The sequence below is a fragment of the Papaver somniferum genome, chromosome 4 (assembly GCF_003573695.1).
Source record: "Papaver somniferum cultivar HN1 chromosome 4, ASM357369v1, whole genome shotgun sequence".
Classification (NCBI taxonomy): domain Eukaryota; kingdom Viridiplantae; phylum Streptophyta; class Magnoliopsida; order Ranunculales; family Papaveraceae; genus Papaver; species Papaver somniferum.
Genome location: NC_039361.1, coordinates 118,038,255 through 118,047,532, shown reverse-complemented (window position 1 = coordinate 118,047,532; position 9,278 = coordinate 118,038,255). Strand labels below are relative to the sequence as shown.

Below are 9,278 nucleotides of genomic sequence, written 5' to 3'. Positions count from 1 at the left end.
CATTGGATAGATCTCGAAAAGTTATACGAAATGGACTGCTCGAACGTGTCATTTGGATACTGGATGAAGAAGATATCATCTGAAATGAGTAAAGGGTAAAATAGTCCTTATGCCATTCAACCGACCCGGGCTGCCCCTTATCAAATAAAGTATGGGTATTAGTATTATCCGTTGGTCTTATCTCAAAACCATTCGCAAGAGAAAACCATTTTCTCTTATCTTTTCTCTCTCCTCTTCTCCGTTCTTCTTCCCCTGTTCTTCTTCTGTTCGAGTTTTGAGTGATGAAATCGTGTTTGAGAATCAAGGGAAGACGATACAAATCGATCAATGAGTGTTAATGGTGATGTTTGTTATAATAGATAATTTAGATTCAATGAAGTGGTGAAACAGAGAATCAGAATTAGGGTTTTTGGATTTAGTTTTGAGGTTTGTGGAATTGAGCAGTGTATTGAGTTGCTGACAGATGAAGGTTAAGAGGGTTGATGATTAATTGGATTTATGAAGTCTTTTTAGTGCTTGAATCAAGAACTAGAGTTTCATAAGAAATTCATAGAAGAACCAGTAGATGAAGTTGTTTCTTTAGGGGTTTGATTTAATGAATTAGGGTTTGTATGAAGAGTAATTAGAAATTGAAGAAGTCGGGGTTCTGAAGCTGAGATCTATTGAAGCTCATGGATGAATCCGTTAACAGAGTAAGGGTTTGATTGTGTTAGTGAAAAGGTGATGAAGCTGTTTTTGGGGTGAAACTGAATTAAGGTAATCATCTTCTCATTTGAATTATCATGTGTTGTTGAGGTTTATGTTGTGCTGAACTTTAAGAATGATATGTATTAGAATTTTGCAGGGGTTGAGCTTTATGAATTTAAATGGATATGTTGGGTATGTGCTTGAGCTGTATATTAGTTTGGTTTGTGCTAAATCACATGGAGAAGTAAAGTGGAAGCAATGGTGAAGTGTTTGTGTAGATGGTAGTATTGAACTGGAGCTGAATTCAAGAGCTGGTGGATATTGAAATGGTTTTTCAGATGATTGTGTTTGTTAAGAAAGAGAAGTGGAGATGATGTTGAACTAGTTGAATGATTGTTAAGTTGCAGGGAAGATTTGCGCCAGTAATGATATGGGTTTGATCAGATTATGGATGAGAATGAAGGTTCTGGGATAAAAATATTGTTGTGTCTAATGGAGCTGGTGGAGAAGGGTTTGAGTTATGTCAGTAGGGTAATGGGTTTACTTATTATTGTGAAAGTTTGGTGGTGATGCTGTCAAGATATGGGAGATGGATTATGAGTTTTGTACTTGATCTAAACTGAGGTTGTTGATTGATGCAGTGAGTGTTTGAAGATATTGCAGATGGACAGTGTTGTCTGAGTTGAAGCTTAGATGTAAGAATAACAGGATTTGTGAATTGTTACAGGCATAGTGACTTAGGAGAAAAAGAGTAGTTGTATTGTTATTTAGCAGTGGCCTTAATGGAAGCCTGCAACTGCAAATCAAGGTAATCTTAATTACAATTGTATTGAACTATAACATTTTGTTAGGATGAATAATTTGTGTAATGTTCAACTGAAGAGAATTAGATTGGTAAGTTGGAGCAATATAGAGTCCTGAAGTTGTATTTGAGACAGTGTGTTGTATGTTATAGTTTTGGTCTGAACCTTTCAACTTAGCTGACTTAAACATTTGTCTAATTAGATATTCTGACTTAGTGTTATCTGACTGAGTTGAGTTAAACCGTTTGATCATTTTTGCCCTTAGCTGACTCAGTTAGTCTGACTGAGTTGAATCGGTGTTAACTCACTGAGTTTCTCTTTTACCTGAGTTGACCACTTCACCGGACCTTGGACGAGTTGGATCGCTTGACTTGACCCGACCTTGATTGTTGACTTGGCCTTTGACTGACGTTCACCGTTGGTTGACCCATTGACCGTTAGTGACTGTTACTTGACTCAGATGGACTGGACTTTAGTTAATGGGCTTGTTTAATGGACTTGGGCTTAGAGAAGTTTTCCTAAGTAGAAATCTTGGACCTCTTGTGGTCCGAATTAACATTTGATTTCTTCTACAAAGTTGTAGATACTCATAAGACTTAGCTGTGGACTATAGAATCAACCTAATTGGATTAGTAAACTCTTAGTTATCTTAAATATAGAGAATAAGATACCATAATGGGCTTAGAACCATTAGATAGAATAATATGATTCTTGTATGAGCCATCTTGGCTAGATTCTTAGAGTTTTTGTATGACTAACAGTTATTCTAAATTAACAACGATCGATTCAAAGGATGAACCAGTGGATCGTGGATCTCGAGGTAGGCGTGGCTTGTCATCAAAAGAAATGGGAATACTTTTAACTCTTTTGTGATTATTGTTGTTTTCTTTTACCAAAGTTTATGTTTAACAACTTCATGCATTGTCTGATTGTGCTTTCCCTGCATTGTTTAACTTTGATTTACGAAAGTTCTGTTATTTCTTTTAATCTTTCCATTGCTTGGAAAGGAATTGTAATGCTTTGTTTTTCTTTATGAATTGTTTGGGAAATAAGAATTTCCATTTGACTGTTTGGAAATGAGAATTTCCATTTGTGGTATATAGGATACTCCTCCTTCATTTATATCTACATTAATTCGAGCTTTTATGCAATCACTAGGTGCGGGACGAGTCACCAGTATTATATATTGTTTTGAAGGAGTTGGTTCCATATGCATGATCGTTTACCTATGTGAAATTGGTTGCGCTTTAGCGTTTAGGGAAAACATGAATTGTTTTCAAATCATTTTCAATGATTACTTAAAAGTTAAATGTTATTTCTACGGGGCACCCTTTTTAGGGATGATGTGCTCACCCATTCCCACTTTCAGTTTCAGAGACAGATCAGAGTTGCGTAGCGAAAGCTTCGAGGAGTTGAGTTTATTAGTTTGATTAACTTCGGCTATGTTATTATATTCTATGTTTTATTTGTAAACCAAATGACTATTGTATATGTATCATTTGAGAGAAGTTCTTGTATATATATCATTTTGAGCGGGGCTAGTTTTGAGTTAAGTTTTGTAGCAGATTTTTTAAGTGAATGTTTAAGTATTTGAATTAGATTCGTAGTGCCTCTTTATTTAGTTAATCTCTTGGATTAGTCAGTTGCTAGCTTTGGGCGCGCTACACTTTCCCTCTGTTCATTGGCTCGGGTCGTAGCTGCTGCTTTGGAAGCTCCTGATTTGGTTGCTGCTGCTTTCAACGCTGCTGCGGCTATCGCGCCTGCATCCGATGGCATTGTGCTTTCTGCTCCATCCTGTTTTTTGTCGGCTGCTTTAAGCTTTTCGCCCTTTTATTTTTTACGTGTCATAACTAGGGTCGTCCTTGGTGTTTCTTTTGACGATACCTTGGCTTTTCCCACATCTTTTGCTTTTTCCATCTTTGATTCTCTGCAAAAACGAAACGTCGCCGGAGAAACAGAATCCACCTTGGTTTGGTTATCAAAGTTAATCTAATAAGAAAAGACGTAAATCCCTATGTATACTTAAAGATTTTCAAGGAAAACGAGGTTTTGGAGAAAAAAATTTCAACAAGGTGTAGATCCAATCATTGCAAACATAGATCTACTCATGGGTTTTAAAGTACATCGTGAATGCAGGTGGATCTTATTTAAATAAACGCAGATCTACCCTAAAGATGATAAAAACTCAAATAACTGTTTACAAAGGTATGTACTCAGAGATCTGTTTTAAAAGAAAGTGCTGGAAAGGTTTTTTAAGGCTTATAATCTGCTAGAAAAAATACAGTTCTAAGAAATTCTTCCAACGCAAATAGTAGATTTGAAAGTTTTTTTTTTTTTTTTTTTTTTTTGCAGAAATGTAAATAAATCCGAGTCGTTTCGGCAATAGAAAACACAGATACAACAGGGGTTTTCGAAAGGAAGAACAATAACAAGTTACTCAAAACACTATTATGAGGGGAACATCGCTGAGAGGCCAAAAATAGGGTAAAATCATAGGGAAAGATAAATGTTTTACCGGGACAAAGTCCCTGTTTCTAGCGCCAGATTGTGAACACAGAAATAACGATGGCGTCATCATATTCACAAACACTATCCGCATTGAATGTAAAATCATTGAGAGTAGTAGAACACATATAAAACGACATAAGTCCGGGGTTTATTAGACTCAGATCCATCGGGCTCGTCCTCGTCTAGCCACAGGGGAGAAATTAAAACCGATCTATACCCAATACATAATATAATAAATCATAATAAGTAAAACAGAAGATAAAGTGCAGAATATAAATGAGACGAAGATTTACGTGGTTCAACACTAAGGCCTACGTCCACGGGGATAGTTGTTTCACTATGCATTTGGGGATTACAAAGATAGTCGAACGACTTTGGAGTAAATAACGAAGCTAGGAAGAAGATCAATCTACTGCTTACTCTTACTATTTCTCTCTCTCCTGCTCTTATCTCTCCTCACACTTAAAATTGGTCTGCCCCCTTTCTCAAAGTGGAAAGGGGTATTTATGGAGACTGAACATGGGGCCCGCCATCAGAGACAACTGTATCCTTATCGTCTCGATCTTTGTGCTGTCCTCGATGGTATCTTCGCACTACACCGATGACTCTCCTTCGGCATTCCACTTTACCGTTGGGTTGCCTCTTCTTTCTCCATGGAATGCTTGACACGCATCTTATACCTAGGGTGTTTAATGCGGTGGTTGGGGAGATCTTCACGTGTCAGGCGGCTATCTGATGCCCCTGTCACGTCATTGTCGGCGAGACTCATCCTACCCGTTGATATTGGATCTTCCTTGGGATGGAGTAAAGTAGAACTCTTGGTCTTTTAGGGTGCTTCACAGTAAATCGGTCTTTCAGTGCTCCTTGACTATTTGCCATAGGATTAGCCTGATGATGAACATATGCAGATGATAGATGCCCCTTGGGTGTTGAAACGTGGTATCGTATCTTGATGTCTCAAGGATGTATGTCTTCCACGTGTAATTCCTCCTACACGTGGCGGATGATGAATTATGTGTATACAAGGAAACATCATGATACACTCTCTTTCCCTGCAAATCTTTACACTACCAGTAAAACACGCACATCATTTAGTAACCAAGAATCCCATTGAAACATCACTAACATACTCGAGCCAATTCCTTGTTCTTGCGAAAACATGCCCAAAAGCGTGACTCCGAACTCATATATCTCGCTGCCAACTCCAGCTTCCAACACGCTTTCCCTTTATGATTCAATGAAACATTACCATCTCCACTTTCGGTTCAGAAATCCAGCAACTGGAACTAGTACCACAAGCTGACCATTCTCACTGCAGTTTCACATTGTTTCTGCGGAATTTCAAACTGGTACAGGCATTCACTACTTCCCAGCTCAAGCCATACTCACAGCCACTGCACCAACCTATTTCCTCATGCAAGGCCAAATCTCATACACCGGACTCACAGCATCATCTACCCTGCAATACCGAGTTCATACATTCACTGCGCTTCAATATCTCCCAACTGTATGCTCAAATGCATTAACCATTTCAGCTGCTAAGAGAGAGCATCAGCACCTTCATTTCTGCAGTTGCATCTGAATTCAACTTTTTTCAAATTCCTTCTTGTTCTTGTGTTCACTGTACCACCTTCATAAACCCATTCTATCATGGTATTCTGACCAGCACAACCACCCTGTTCAATTGCAGTTGTTCTTGTTCAGACCATCTTCATTCCTAGCCATCTCTTCCTTGCAACAGTACCAGCCCATTCAAGCAATTGCTTCAACCACCATTTCCTTTAGCTTTCTTGAACCCTCTGAGGCCACCACAGTTCAACTCCAATCACCAACCAGAAACTTCCTAGCCGCTGCTGCAACAACAGCACCACCTCTACCTGAATTTCAGTCAATCATGTAGCTTTAACTCCAGCTACTGCAACAACAAATACCACCTGCAATTTCCTGTCACGAACACACATCTCAATCCGAGCCATAAACTACCACTTGAACTGCAGTTTCATCTCTTGTTCTTCTTTGTAATCTTCTATCTTGCTGCATCACATTCCAGAGACCCATGACTCGTAAGTCGTAATCCTACAAGAACCTCAGCATCTCAATTTCAACTGGCAGCAACAGCTCACCATTCTTCTCCTCTTCTCAGCTCAACTATCTCATTTTGCTCTCCATTTCGATCTCAAATTCCCATTCAATCAAACCCTAATTCATCTCAGAAGCACATCAACAGACTCCATCAAATTGCCACCAAGATCGAGTTCATCTCAAACCCTAACTTTATTTCTTCTCTCAGTTCTTCAAAAACCCTTATCTCGACCATTTCTAGCAAACCATACCAATTCTGCCATCAATTCTCTTTTCTCAGATTCAATCCTTCGGTCTCCTTCTCGTCTTCTCTATTTAACATCAACAACTCCAATTTCTTCTCTCAATTCTTCTCTGAAACTATAACAGCATCAAACCTTTGAACTTCAACCATGGCAACAACAGATTTCTCTGATTCTCGGTCAAATTCCATATAATCCCTATCTGTTCTTATCTTACCAGCAACCGTCTCTCATCTCTGAATGAGATGAATTTCATAAGGACAATAATGAGAAGAGAAACATTTCTCTTGTTCTCAGGTCTAGGTAATGATAAGAAATGCTATAGGCACCCAACAAATCACTATGGACCACCAAACTTATATATGACTTATCGGTTTCGCATAACCGACATCCTAATTCCTTTCTCAACTGAACCGTCAGTTTTGAGGAACCGACGGTTCATTATTCACCTCCTTCTCGAGCATATTAGCTGGCTCCAAATATCACTCGCCCGTGAATTGGTCTTTTTGTGTTTTTCGCTCCAAATGAATGATTTTTCCTTCTTTTGCTCATAATTACTCCATTGCACCTAATCAACTCAAATTCACACATAAGATACACAATTCACAAGCAAAATAGCAAAGAAAGCATAATTAATAGATAAATATGAAGGTGTTTTAGACACCTATCAGTTATTGCTTTCGACAACAATCCACTTGATCCGAAAGCTCTGGGACTTTCTACATATGAAAAAACAATGTTGGTCGTAGTCAATGTTGTCACCAAGTGGAGACACTACCTCATAGGACATCGTTTCATCATCAACACTGACCATCTAAGTATCAGATACTTTAAGGAGCAGAAAATTACCACCCCGTTATAACAAAGATGATTCATGAAACTCCTGGATTTTGACTATACTATACATTACAAGAAAGGGTTAAAAAAAAGTTGCAGATGCCCCCTCCATATTACATGCATTCCGATACTTCCACTTCTAGTTGCAGCTCTGCGGGTATCTAATGAAGGCTAGAGAGATCCAAAAGCTATTTTTATTGGAAGGGATTGAAGCAAGACACCTTATTTGTGGTCAGTCATTGTGATACTTTTCAAAGGAACAAGGTGGAACACTCACCCTCCAGATCTCTTACAACCACTTCCTATTCCAAATCAAACTTGGCATCACATTTCCACTGCAGTCTTGGTATACTTCGCCTGCAAACTTGGATTTTGTCTGTACGTAGTTCACTTTTTATGTGAAGTCTTCAACTGCAACCAATTTTGAGGGCCCCGCAACACCTATTTCTAAACTACAACTTTGTTTTTTAGCCTGCAATATTGGTTTTTACTTCTTTGCTTCAGGTCTCTACTGTAGAATTCTTTCCATCTTTGTAAGGTAGTCTTCGTGACTCGGATTGTTTCTTTTGTATTCCTGGCTTGGGTTAGGTTCCTTTTCTTTTTGATATAACCTTTTTCTTTTGAAAAAAACAAACTTGGCAGCACATCACCATGGATTTCAATGAAGGCCTATCTAATTTTACAACAAGGATGTCATCATGGTGGTGGTGGACATGTTAACCGAATACATTTACTTTGTGAAACTAACTCATCCTTTTACTGTAATTATTGTGGCTCATTGAGCATAGATTTATTTCTCTACCTACTTTTATCGTCATTTTGTATAAATCACTACAAAAAATCTTGTTGAACCGTAAAAAGTAAACCGTGTTAAAACCGCATTCTCACAGGCACCCCTAAGATGTGACCCCCTGTTTTTCTCCAGTGGATGGGGCCCACTCGTTTTGTGTCGCAACGGTTTTCATGTGGTTTAGTTTCCACGGTCGATATAGAATTACTCAAATCACCTCAATAAATTTCTCAAGTAAAAATGAACACACGATGTTGTGTTTTTTTTTTTTTTTGGTATACAAAAAAAATAAACACACGGTGTATGATTGACGGCTTTTGTTATCTTGTATACCCGTATACAAGATAACACCCATTAATTAATTATATTTTGTATTGAATTAAGGAATTCTTTGGTGGGAAAGTAATAAATAGTCCCTTGTTTTTAAACACCAAAATTCCGCTACTATCCTTGAAATAAGAATAACAGGGGTGTATTGAATTAGGATTTATATGGATATTTAACAATCCTAAAAACTCCTAGGTATTCAATTAGAATACGTAAGGATTCATTAAATATCCATGGTATTCAATTAGGATTGTTTTAGATTCCACAAATATTCTAGATATTCAATTTGTTTAAGATTTCTTAGGATAGTTAAAGGACAAAATATATATAGATTCTTATAGACATTTGTAGGCAAAACATGTATGTTATTATCTCATATCAATTTTAACCCAAACCACAAGAGTTTCATGGATTCTTATGGACAATTTTTTTTTATCACAAAATGTTATGTTTTTCCACCACTATCACCGCTGCCACCACCAACTATCACCGCCACACACCAACCACCACCGCACATGCTCACCAGCACCACTGACCACCTCCGCCACCACCAACCATCACCGCCACCACCACACACACCAACCACCACCGCCCACCACCACCTCCACCCACCATCTCAATTTTTGGATTTTTTTTAAAGAGAATCATGATGATTTTGGTTTTTTCAAATATATTACTAATTGGTAATATACTTCAACTTTTAAAAATCTAATTACTCCTAAGACACTATTATAATCTAGAATCATATATCTATAAGAATCTTAAATATTCTTTAAGAAACATTATAAATCCACTAGATTCAGGTAAAACTAGTATCTAATTATATCTAGATAAATCCTGATACAATACACCCCTGTAAATATAAACATTTCTGCGTGTTTCATCTCTCTCTGAACTCTTGATCTTCTTCTTATTTTCTACCGTTAGTATGATTCTTGGATTTTCCTCCAAAACCTAATTAAGCTAAACGATATTTAAGCAGCAGGATGAAAAAGAATCGGT

General features: G+C 37.7%; 1 long non-coding RNA gene across 1 annotated transcript; it reads left to right on the top strand.

The window, feature by feature from the left end:
• Positions 1-213: 213 nt before the first annotated feature.
• Positions 214-3,031, top strand: LOC113276427. The gene is made up of 2 exons (XR_003324383.1): positions 214-1,495; positions 2,860-3,031. It is a non-coding gene; the product is annotated as an uncharacterized LOC113276427 (long non-coding RNA).
• The last annotated feature ends 6,247 nt before the right edge of the window (positions 3,032-9,278 follow it).